This window comes from Trachypithecus francoisi, unplaced genomic scaffold (genome assembly GCF_009764315.1).
Source record: "Trachypithecus francoisi isolate TF-2019V2 unplaced genomic scaffold, Tfra_2.0 Lachesis_group10, whole genome shotgun sequence".
NCBI lineage: Eukaryota > Metazoa > Chordata > Mammalia > Primates > Cercopithecidae > Trachypithecus > Trachypithecus francoisi.
In genome coordinates this window covers 25763270-25776298 of record NW_022681455.1, presented here as the reverse complement: position 1 = coordinate 25776298, position 13029 = coordinate 25763270, and the positions used below count along the sequence as shown (strand labels likewise).

The window sequence follows — 13029 nt, the reverse complement described above, 5'->3', positions numbered from 1 at the left end:
CGGCACACAGTAGGTACTCGATAAATGTTTACTGAATGCTTGGATAGATGAATGGGTGGGAGAAATTAAATAGTATTACATCCATTCAAAAGGAAATTCACAGTCAACCATGCTTTTGAGGATGATGATGTTAGGCTTGCCGAGAGGAAAAAATAAACAAATGTTTAAGTGACTTGAACAAAACACTCTATTATTAGCAAAGATTATAGAATTTATTGTCATCAAGTAAGATAGTACCTTCTGGAACTTTCACTTATTTCTCAAGGCAGTGAGGCTTGGATACCTTTGAGAACGAGGCAATGAGGTAGAAGCTATATATTCTTGGATTCCCTGCCCCATAGGTCACATTCCGAAAGCAAATCTAAAACAGCAACGTTTTTAAGGAAAACAAGCTGGTGTCCATACAGCGCCATGTGGGCATACACAGCTTCCATTGAGTGAACCAGGAGAGGGGACTGGCTCAGAGCAACCTCAACCATCACCCAACGGACACATGAGTCCAAGGCCACTCTTGTGGCAGAAGAAAAGCAAATGACACCTGTTGTACACGTGGCTGGTACTACAGAAACTACTATAAAATTAGAATTTTTGGTTTGTGTCTTGAGGCAGCCAACTTTGACACAGGTGCTGGCTATTGGTGGCCACAGAGGGATCTGAGCATCAACGCTGGCAAAACCAACAAAATGTGCTGTTGCTACGTGTGGGCTGTGTTGGCAGTGGTGCCAGTAATGTCCCACCATGTTGTTTTCCTGTGTCTCAGGCTCTGTCCTCAAACAAAGCGTTGGGGCAATTGGGCTTTCTTTCTTAAAAACAAGCATTCTGAAATTTCACGTCTTAAAAACCAGCTGGGCGTGGTGGCTCATGCCTGTAATCCCAGCACTTTGGGAGGCCGAGGTGGGTGGAGCTCTTGAGGTCAGGAGTTTGAGACCAGCCTGGCAAACATGGTGAAACCCCATCTCTGCTAAAAATACAAAAATTAGCTGGGCATGGTGGCACATGCCTGTAATCCCAGCTACTCAGGAGGCCGAGGCAGGAAGAATCGCTTGAACCCAGGAAGCAGAGGTTGTAGTGAGCCAAGATCAGACCACTGCACTCCAGCCTGGGCGACACAGCGAGACTCCATCTCAAAAATTAATTAAATAAATAAATAAAATGTAGATGGAAAGTTTATTACCCTATTCTATTTTTGCATGTATTTAAAAGTTCCCATAATTATTTGTTCTCAAGAAGTTTTGCATAATACAAAGTTTTAAAAACATACAAGCCACAATTTTGTTTTAAAAAATGTGAAACATTTCACAAATTTGCATGTCATCCTTGCACAGGGGCCATATTCACGTCTTTATTGTTCCAGTTTTAGTGTATGTGCTACCAAAGCAAGAACCAGAGTTTTTCTATTTCAAGATATTAACTTCAAGGTAATCAGGACACAAAAAGTGAGAAATCAAGGTTATCTTACTGAAGGGAAAATACCAAAATACTAATACCAGTAATTTAAACATAGATTTCATCCAGCCTGGCATAAAGTATTTCAATTAATGTCACCAGAAGGAGATTACACTGTTCTCTATGGATTGTTATATGTTTACGGAAATTATTTGTATCTTTAAAATATATTATGTTTGCTTTTCACTTCAAAACAACTTTAGAATGGCATCATTCTTCCTTCTACATCTATGTACATTTGAAACCTTACAAAGACATTTCTTGGCATCCTCAAAAACCACAATCCGAGCCCACCTTATTCCCAACAGCAGACCCACTTTCTCATGCCACTACCCAAGTTAGGGAACAATCTTCTATCTTTTCTGTGACACTATTACGTTTAAATGTCCTCATGGCTCCTGAGGTACCCACTACCAGATTCATCAGAACCTGTCCAATCAAACCATCCCATTTTACTCAACCCAACCCACTCCTCAGGGCCAGAGAAGTCCACATTCTGCCCTCATTTGGACTTTAGAGCTTCTCTCGTTCATATACTGCCCTCCCTCACCCCCATCCAACTCCCCTGTGATTTTATGATATAATAAGAAATATAAGGCCAGGCATGTTGGCTCATGCCAGCACTTTGGGAAGCCTGGGCAGGTAGATCGTTTGTGAGAGGCGAAGTCAGCTGGACTTCCTGGGTCAAGTGGGGACTTGGAGAACTTTTCCGTCTAGGTAGAGAATTGTAAACACATCAATCAGTGCTCTGTGTCTAGCTAAAGGATTGTCAATACACCAATCAGCACTCTGTAAAAATGCACCAATGAGTGCTCTGTGTCTTGCTAAAGGACTGTAAATACACCAGTAAGCACTCTGTAAAAACGCACCAATCAGCACTCTCTGTCTAGCTAAAGGATTGTAAATGCACCAATCAGCACTCTGTAAAATGGACCAATCAGCAGGACATAGGCAGGGTCAAATAAGGGAATAAAAGCTGACCACCCCCAGCCAACAGCAGCAACCCACTCAGGTCCCCTTCCACGCTGTGGAAGCTTTGTTCTTTCACTCTTCACAATAAATCTTGCTGCTGCTCACTGTTTGGGTCTGTGTCACTATTAAGAGCTGTAACATTCACCAGGAAGTTCTGTGGCTTCATTCTTGAAGTCAGTGAGACCAAGAACTCACCGGAAGGAACCAACTCCAGACACACTTGGAGTCAGGAGTTTAAGACCAGTCTGGCCAACATGGTGAAACCCCGTCTCTACTAAAAATACAAAAATTAGCCGGACGTGGTGATGCACACCTGTAATCCCAGCTACTTGGGAGGCTGAGGCATGAGAATTGCTTTAACCAGAAAGGTGGAGGTTGCAATGAGCTGAGATTGAGCCACTGTACTCCAGCCTGGGCAACAGAACGAGACTCTGTCTTAAAAAAATAAAAATAAGGTCTTCGTCTCCAGTTCCTAGCACAGAATTTCTAAAACCTTTGGAAGTTCCTGGGCAATAGGAATGAGAAGAGTGTCTCTTGTTCATAATAAACCCATTTTCAATCATACCTGAGTTTAGGCAAACGTGATGACTCCTGGTGGGTCCCTAGAGAGTTTCAGGATGAGGGCTGGTGGTTGCCAGGGGAACCAACCATGAAATTTGAGGAATGAACTTTCAGCCCCTGCCCCATTTCTGGGGAGGAAAGAAGGGATGGAGATTGAACTAATCACCAGTGACCAGTGATGCAGTCAACCATGACTATGTAAAGGAAGCTCCACAAAACCCCTAAGTTACAGAGCTCAGAAAGCTTCTGGATTGGTGAACACATGAAGGTGCTGGGAGGGTGGGCATCTAGAGAGGGCATGCCCTTCCTCTATACCTTGTCCTATGCATGTCTTCTATTTGGCTGCTCCTGGGTTGTAACTTCTGTAACAAACCAGTAATAGGAAGTAATTTTAGTTTTTCATAGAGTTTTCGTGAGTTCTGTGAGCCTTTATAGAGAATTACTGAACCCAAAGAGTGGGGCTCACAGAAACTCAAGATTTATCATCTCTTGCTTGAAGTATAGGAGACCTGGACTTACAACTGGTATCTAAAGTGGAGAAGAGTCTTGTGGGTCTAAGCCCATAACCTGTGGGGTCTGCGCTAACTCTGGGTAGTGTCAGAATTGAAGAATTGGTTGTTGGTGTGGAAAAAATCCAGCCATTTGTGTCAGAAGTGTTGTGAGTAGAAAGAGATCACAGACTCACCCAATGTGCAAGGGCCAGAATGGCTTAGGTCTAAAGGAAAACATTCTAGAGGAGCCGTTAGACTTAGGTGACACAATTTTTTATAACTGCCTATTTCAATACTATTAAGATATAACCTTCTGCAATTTGGTGGTGCTTGTTTATAATCTGATAGAACTTAAAGAAACTCAAAAACGGAATTAAGGCGACTCAGTAAAAATTTTAAAGGGCAGGAAAACACAACCTCTGGAATCAAGACTAGGAATTTTGGCAACTAAGTTATCAAAATATTCTCACCATTTATAAATTCTAGCAGACTTTCTCTAACAATATGAAAATAAAGAGAAACAAATATATAGCAGTCCAAACACACTTACAGCAGAAAGAGAAAAAAAGATGAGTGTACCATCAAAAAGTCCCTTTTCCAATGCAGGTTTCTTGCTACTTTAGACCAAATATTTCGTGTGATCCAAGGCATGAGTCCACATCTGGCAGGAAAGAGTACACAGTCTAGACTGTGGCTCCTTAAAGGAAAAATGTGTGTGTAAGTTATTTGTAAATTTCCAATGACCTACACAGTGCCTGGTGCAAAGAAAACAATAAATGGTTGATTAATAAAGAGAGGCTTGTTGTGAACCACAGGCCTTAGATTTTAAAAAGGAAGAACTATCGATAAAGGTATTTGGAATTTATTTACAAATTCATATCAAACATGAAATCTAATTCAAACAATAGGAGGTATAAGTATTTTTTTTAGTTTTTCATAGAGTTCATTATCTGGAAATTTTGTAATTCATGTAATTTTAATTTTCCATTTACTTTCCCAATCCAACAAAATCTCTCTTTCTTTCCTTGAGGGCAAGGGTCAGCAAACTACTCCAGAGAGCCAAATCTGACCCACTATTTATTGTTGTAAATAAAGTTTTAATGCAAAATAACCACATCCATCAGTTTGTATACTTTCTATGGCTGCTTTCACACTACCATGGCAGAACTGAGTACAACAGAGAATCTGCCCGCAAGCCTAAAATGTTTGCTATCTGGCCCCTTAGAGTAAATATTTGGTGATTTCTTCTTTAGAGTATCATATAATACCAAATACCCAATAAAATACTGTGTTTTTAAAATAACTTGGGAGATTTACTAAGCTAAAGTTATTTACAAGATAATTGGATATGCTATTCACTTTTGGTCCATATGGCTTTATTTACATCCTCACAATTAAAATATACCAAAGACACAGCTTTAAAAGAACAAAAGCCTAATGATACAGAAAATCCTTTCTTACCACCTAATTTATGCCATGATCTACTATGCCTTTGAGAGTTCTTAAAGGGCAGAATAAATTCCACAGAGGTAAGAAAAGGAAAGAAAAAAGTGCATAAAGAAGTTCAAAAGAAATGTAAGGCTATACAAAGTAGAAGCAGGGTACAGGGTCACACATACAACATCTTGATCACTCCACATATTGAGTAAATGTGATATTTAACAAGATGAGTTCCGAGTAATGTTAAAGAAAAAGAAACAGCAGAAAAAGCAAGTGAGCCTTTTGGTTTACTTAACCAGGCTAAAAAGTGGCAGAAACCAGGCAGAAAAGTGCCCTTTTGGAAATATAGCAATCCCAGCCCTGAGGAGACTCAAGGAAGACAACGTGAAGAGATCAAAGGTATTTCACCCTGACCTGTACCCATTTCACCAGAAGGTTCATTCCATCCACCTTTCAGTGATCAGAAAGAAGCAAAGCCCTGGAGCCACCTCAAGACACACAGCCTGACTACCTCTGCTTAATGTAGAAAGTTCTCTGGCCAGCTGAGAGGTCTCATCATCCTCTGAAAGAATCTTGTTTATTCCTACCAAGCCCAAACCCAAACCCCTCCTTCTTCCATCTACCCATATTCTACACATCCTTCATGGTCACACTCAAAATTCCAAGCAGTGCAACTGTGCTATTCCAGAGGGACCCATTCTCAAAGATGATGTAAATGGTGTTCCCTGGCATTGTACAACACAGTGGCCCCAATCCCAACTCCTCAAGAAAGCCTCTCCCAACACATCACAGCAGGCTGACATTCCCTCTTTCTTTCCTCAATATGTATCTTACGGCCCTACTGGACTGTAAGCTCCTAGAAGACAGGACAATATATAGCTCTTTAATACAAAGCTAATAATGGCACGAACACCAAATAGCACCTACTGAGTCAAACTTTGTGCTAAATGCTTTGTATGCATTATCTTATTTAAGTCTCAAAATAATCTTATGCGTATGTGTTATTTTAGTTTTACAGATGAAGAAACTGAGACTTAAAGTTTTAAGTTTGCTGTAGCCCATACAACCAGAAAATGGCTGAGCTAGGAGTCTGACCAAGGTCTGTCTGGTTCCAAGAATAACGTTCCTAAATTGTACACTAACTCTCACCCCAAAGGTACCCAATAAAACCTGCTTTTTTTTTTTTTTTTTTTTTTTTACCCCCAAGATAGTAGATTGGAGGCACTGTGAGAATGCCTCTACCACTTGGAATGACCAAATAGTGTGGAGAGATTCACACTGTGAATTTTTTTTTCAAGAAGAAACACAGGAACTTACTACGAGGCAGATGGAAATCTCTAAGTCCCCAGAGTGTGAGTGTCCTGCCTCTAGGATATACACTCCTACTGGGGAATCTGGCTATCCAGGCCACAAGGGAAGCCCTCAACCCTATCCAGCACTAAAGCTGATTCAGTGAGCCGTGGGGAGTATATGAGAAGGAGTAGCACTGGACATGCTTTCAGTGCACTCCCAGTCTCCAGCAAGGACAGAGGGAAGCCACTGCTGATCCTACCTCACAGGGGACCTCGTGGAAGTCAGCCAGCTAACTCAGCCAGCAATCACAGGTTGAGAGAAGCTCAACTGAGATTCACGATATGAGTGGGAACAAGCTCCCTTGGGCAGAACTGAGGGGCAAGTGGGAAGTGTGCTGCAGCCATAAGACAGCACAGGGGTTGGGTGCCCCTGCTGTTTGGGGAGACCAAGAGAAATGTGGCCTGAAGGCCATGCAAAGGCTAATGGCCTGGGGCAGTTTTGAGTTCTGGGTGCCAACTGTCTGGAACCCAGCTAGCTGCTGCTAGTGGTACACTGTGGTTGTGAGACCTGCCTTGCCAAGTGCATGAAAGCTGGGTAGGGCTTGCTGCTACCTGCTACTCCCCACTCTCCATGCAGACTCTTCAGTGCAGCAGAAGCAGCTGTGCTTTTCCTTTGAATATTCCCCAGCAGCCAGAGAACTGCCCTCTGATCCTCACTAGGACCGCTGCTTTTGCCCGCATATGGAGACCCAGCCCCAACTTGGCTTTGCCCCTCAATCCTACCCTGTTAGCTTGTTCTCTGTAGAACAGAAACTTTTGGGAGCTCTATGGCCCCACCAATTGCCTGAGACACCAGAGTACCTCCCCTGGGTACATAAGGCAAGCACAAATCCTACCACTACCACAGCTGGTGCTGTTTTGCAAGCACCACCTTCTGGTTGGAAGCCAACTGACATAGGCCATTATAGCATCTTCAGGCAGAAGAACACAGCATGCAGGAAGAAGAAAACTCATGTGTGACCTCAGCAATCACCATTGCCTGCAACATCCTGGCTAATCAATAGATCCTTAGTCTGTCCATGTGACCAGTTCATCTACTACTACAACCAGTATTTGAGAAAACCAACACACTAAGGCTTTTCATAACCAAGGAATCTCACAGCACTCCCCTGTCATCCCCATCAGAACTGGTGCTGGTACCCACTGCTGGTGCTTGAGGATCCACATCACTGGATCCCTTGGAGACATCCCCCAGCACCACCCTGGAGTGTAGCAGCCCCACTAGGCAGCTAGACCTAGATAAGAGTTTCATTCACAGTAGTCTGGACTTCAGGGACTTCTACTCCTAAGGGAAGAAGAAATGCATGACATCAAGGGAGCACAACATGAAACAAAAGAATCAAGATGGCAGGCCTTGAGTCCCAGAACTTTCCATTTCTAGGAAGTTGCTTTTAGCAGAGGCACAGTTGCACTGCTTGGCTCAGCAGAAAACGTCTGTGGCTCTACCCCAACAGCCCGTCAGCCCTGGTGCTCATGAAGGGTCTTAGAAAAAGCGATTTCTTCTCCCCTTCATCCACCATCGACATAGCTGAGGCTTCTCCCATGGGAGCTCAGCATGGATGTACCTGTAGACATTCTTTCTGGGATACTTCAGGGTGGCTGCATCCACATAGAAAGAATGTCCCCTAGGTTCAAGCTTGCACGAGGGGTACAATCCTTTCTTTGATGAACATCAACATTCCTACAGATGAAAAGAGGTGCCTGATCTGAATAGCTGGAACTCTGGGTCAGGAGTGTAATTGGAAGGTGGATCACTTTCCTGCTAGTCTAGTAGGGAAGCTGAGGTGGGTTCTTCCCTTTCCCTTGAAAAGACCTCAGTGCATTTCACTGAGAGCTGCCCCAGCTGCTTCTATCAAGGCTGAGACCTCTGCCCACCACTGAGTATTGCATTTACCAACCTGCTTTAGCCACAGCTGATTTTTACCCATGGACATCTCTCCTACTGGCCTGACGCCTAAGCTGTTCAACTCAGTAAATAAAATACTGCTGAAAAAAATAAATGTATTAAAACGTGCACACCACTGGGGAATGAGATCAGCTTTAAGAGACCTCTGCAATTCCAACCCCACAGGAGACAATGAACCTGCTCACAAACCAAGCACTATGCTACTACAACCTGCATCTGAGAAAGCTATCATACAAAGACTCTCTATAACCAAGGAACTCATACAAAGTCTTCACCCCTGAAACCACCAAGAGCTGAATTAGGCTATAATAAACTATAAACATTAAAGTCACATCCTCAAGGGGGAAAAATTTTTTTTAAGTCAAATCAAAAATAAATTCAAGAATAATTAGAATAGCCTACCCAAATTAGAAGGAACTAGAAAAATAATACTGGCAGCCAGGTGTGGTGGCTCATGCCTGTAATCCCAGCACTTTGGGAGGTTAAGGCAGACGGATCACCTGAGGTAGGAACTTCGAGATCAGTCTGGCCAACATGGTGAAACCTGGTCTCTATTAAAAATACAAAAATTAGCTGGGCATGGTGGTGGGCACCGTAAGCCCAGCTACTCGCAAGGCTGAGGCAAGAGAACCCCTTGAACCCAGGAAGCAGAGGTTGCAGTGAGCCAAGATCGTGCCATTGCACTCCAGCCTGGGCAACAAGAACAAAACTCCATCTCAAAAAATAATAATAATAATTCTGGCAATATGACAAAACAGGGTTCTATAACAACCCCAAAAGATCACACTAGATCTTCTGCAATGGATCCAAACCAAGATGAAATCTTTGAAATACCAGACAAAGAATTCAAAAGGTGGATTATTAAAGCTATTCAAGGAAATACAAGAAAGAGCATAAAGAAATTGGAAAAACAATTCACGGTATGAACAAAACATTTTCTAAAGAGCTAGATATTCTGAAGAAAAACCAATCAGAACTTCTGGAAAATAAAGATACACTTAGGAAATTGCAAAATATAGTGGAAAGTTTTAACGCTAGACTAGAACAAGTAGAAAAAAGAATTTCAGAGCTTGAAGATAAGCCTTTCAAATTAACCCAGACAAAAATAAAGAAAAAAGAATTAAAAGAAATTAACAAAGTCTCCAAGAAATATGAGATTACGTAGAACAGTCAAGCCTTAGAATCAGTGGTGTTACTGAGGAAGAAGAGAAAGCAAAAAGTTTGGGAAACTTATTGGAGAAAATAAGTGAGAAAAATTTCCCTGGCCTTGCTAGAGATTTAGGTAACCAAATGTCAGAAGCATAAATAATTCCTGGGAGATTCACTGCTAAAAGGACATCATCAAGGCATACAGTCATCAGGCTATCAAAAGTAAACATGAAGGAAAGAATTCTAAGAGTAATGAGACAAAAGTATCAGGCAACCTACAGGTGAAAACATACCAGACTAACAGCAGACTTCTCTGCAGAAACCATACAAGCCAGAAGGGACTGGAGTCCTATTTTTAGCCTCCTCAAACAGAATAACTGTCAGTCACGAATTTTTTATCCAGCAAGACTAAGTTTTACAAATGGAGTCTTTTTCAGAGAAGCAAATGCTGAGGGAATGTGTCACTACTAGACCAGCCCTACAAGAAATGCTAAAAGGAGTTACTAATCTTGAATCAAAAGGTTGATATGCACCAAAATAGAACCTCTCGAAAGCATAAAACATATAGGACATATCAAACCATAATACAATGAAGAAAACCAAGTACCTATGTAACAACACAATAACTGAACAATGCCTTGCATCTCAAGACTAAATACTCCATTAAAAGATATACTTTGGCAGAATGGATAAAAAGTCACAAATCAAATATCTGCTGTCTTCAAGAGAATCAACTAACATGAAAAGACTCTTATAGACTCCAGGTAAAGAGGTAGAAAAAGATATTCCATGTAAATGAGAATCAGAAGTGAGCAGGAAAAGCTATTCTTCCATCAGATAAAACAGACTTTAAAACAACAGTAAAAAAAGACAAAATATGCCATTATATAGTAATAAAAGGATCAATCAAACAAGATGATATTACAATTCTAGATATATATGCATCTAAGTCTGGAACTCCAGATTCATAAAACAATTACTACTGGACCTAAGAAAAGAAATAGACAGCAACATAATAATAGTGGCTTCCATACTCCACTGACAGCACTACATAGATCATCAAGGAAGAAAGTCAACTAAGAAATACCAAGCTTAAACTATACTCTAGAACAAATGGACCTAATATATTCACAGAATATCCCACCCAAGAACTGCAAAATATACATTCTTCTCATTAGAACATGGACCATTCTCCAAGACACACCATATGACAGGCCACAAAACAAGTCTCAATACATTTTAAAAAATCAAAATCATACCAAGTACCTTCTCAGACCACGATGGAAAAACCAGAAATCATCTCCAAAAGGAATTCCCAAAGCTATACAAATACACAGAAATTAAACAACCTACTCCTGAATGACTTTTAGGTGAACAATGACATCAAGATGGATATTAAGAAATATTTCAAAATCACATCATCAAAAACTCTGGAATACAGCAAGAGCAATGCTGTGAGTTAAGTTTATTGCCTACATCAAAAAGTATGAAAGATCACAAACTGACAACCTAACCTCATACCTCAAGGAGCTAGAGAAACATGAAGAAATCAAACCCAAAGCTAGCAGAATGAACGAAATAACAAAGAGTTTCTCATTAGAGCAGAACTAAATGAAACTGAAACAAACAAACAAAAAAAAAAAAAAGATCAAGGAAACAAAAACTTGGTTTTTTAAAAAGATAAACAAAATCAATAGATGATTAGCTAGATTAACCAGGAAAAGATTCAAGTAAATTCAATTAGAAATGAAAATGGAGGCTGGGCGTGGTGGCTCAGGCCTGTAATCCCAGAACTTCGGGAGGCCGAGGCAGACGGATCATGAGGTCAGGAGATTGAGACCATTCTGGCCAACATGGTGAAACCTGGTCTCTACTACAAATACAAAAACATTAGCCAGGTGTGGTGGCACATGCCTATAATCCCAGCTACTCCAGAGGCTAAGGCAGGAGAATCGTTTGAACCAGGGAGGCAGAGGTTGCAGTGAACCAAGATCGCGCCACTACACTTCAGCCTGGCGATAAAGCAAGACTGTCATAAATAAATAAATAAATAAATAAATAAATAAATAAATAAATGAAAATGGACACATTATAACCAACAGAAACGTAAAAGATCATTCGAGACTACTACGAACACCTCCATGCAAACAAACTAGAAAATCTAGAGGAAATGGACAAATTTCTGGAAACATACAATCCTCCTAGCTTGAATCAGGAAGAAATAGAAATCCTGAACAGACCAACAACAAGTAGCAAGATTGAATCAGTAATTTTAAAATTGCCAAAAAAAAAAAAAAAAAAGCGCAAGGCCACATAGATTCACAGCTGAATTGTACCAGACATTCAAAGAAGAATTGGTACCAATCTGCTGAAACTATTCCAAAAGATTGAGAAACAGGGCATCCTCTATAACTCATTCTATGACACCAATATCACCCTGATACCAAAACCAGGAAAGGACATAACAGAAAAAAAAAAAAAAAAAAAAGACAAAGAAAACTACAGAACAATATCCTTGAATCAACATAGATGTAAAATCCTCAACAAAATACTAGCAAACTGAATCCAACAGCACATCAAAAAGATAATTCACCATGATCAAGTGGGTTTCATCCAGGATGTAAGGATGGTTTAACAAATGCAAGTCAATAAATGTGAAACATCATATAAACAGAATTTAAAAAAAACAAAAACCTATCGATCATCTCAATAGATGCAGAAAAAGCATTCGGTAAAATCCAGCATCCCTTTATGATAAAAATTCTCAACAAACTAGGGATAGAAGGAATATACTTCAAAATGATAAAAGCCATATGTGACAAATCCACAACCAACATCATACTGAAGGGGAAAAGTTGAAACCATTGTCCTTCAGAACTAGAACAAGACAAGGAAGCCCACTTTCACCACTTCTATTCAACATAGCACTAGAAGCCCTAGTCAGAGCAATCAGGCAAGAGAAAAAAATAAAGGGCATCCAAATTGGAAAAGAGTAAGTTACACTATCTCTGTTTGCCAGTAGTATGACTGTATACCTAGAAAACCCTAAAGACTCCTCCAAAAGACTCCTAGATTTGATAAATGAACTCACTGAAGTCTCAGGTTACAAAATCAATGTACACAAATCAGTAGCACTGCCATACACCAACAACAATCAAACTGAGAATCAAATCAAGAACTCAATCCCTTTTATAATAGCAGCAAAAATAAAATAAAATAAGTTACCTAGAAATACACTTAACCAAGGAGGTGAAAAATCTCTTCAAGGAGAACGACAAAACACTGCTGAAGGAAATCAAAGATAATACAAACAAATGGAAAAAATATCGCATGCTCATGAATTGGAAGAATCAGTTTCATGAAAATGGCCATACTGCCCAAAGCAATCTAGAGATTCAGTGCAACTTCTATCAAAATACCAACATCATTTTTCACAGAATTGGAAAAAAATAATTCATATGGAACGAAAAAGAACCCAAATAGCCAAAGCAATCCTAAGCAAAAAGAACAAACATGAAGGCATCACATTACCTAACTTCAAGTTATACTACAAGGTTATAGTTACCAAAACAGCCTGGCATTGGTATAAAAGTAAATACATATGCCAATGCAACAGAATAGAGAACACAGTAATAAAACCAAATAGTTACAACCACAATTGATCTTCAACAAAGTATACAAAAACATAAATTGGAGAAAGAACTCCCTATTC

General features: G+C 40.3%; 1 protein-coding gene and 1 pseudogene across 10 annotated transcripts in view; both read right to left on the bottom strand.

Annotated features, from left to right (window-relative positions):
• CARMIL1 (capping protein regulator and myosin 1 linker 1) overlaps positions 1–13029 on the bottom strand; it is a 347932-nt gene that overhangs the window by 241555 nt on the left and 93348 nt on the right. The window lies entirely within an intron of this gene.
• LOC117088842 lies at positions 1281–1380 on the bottom strand (annotated as a pseudogene).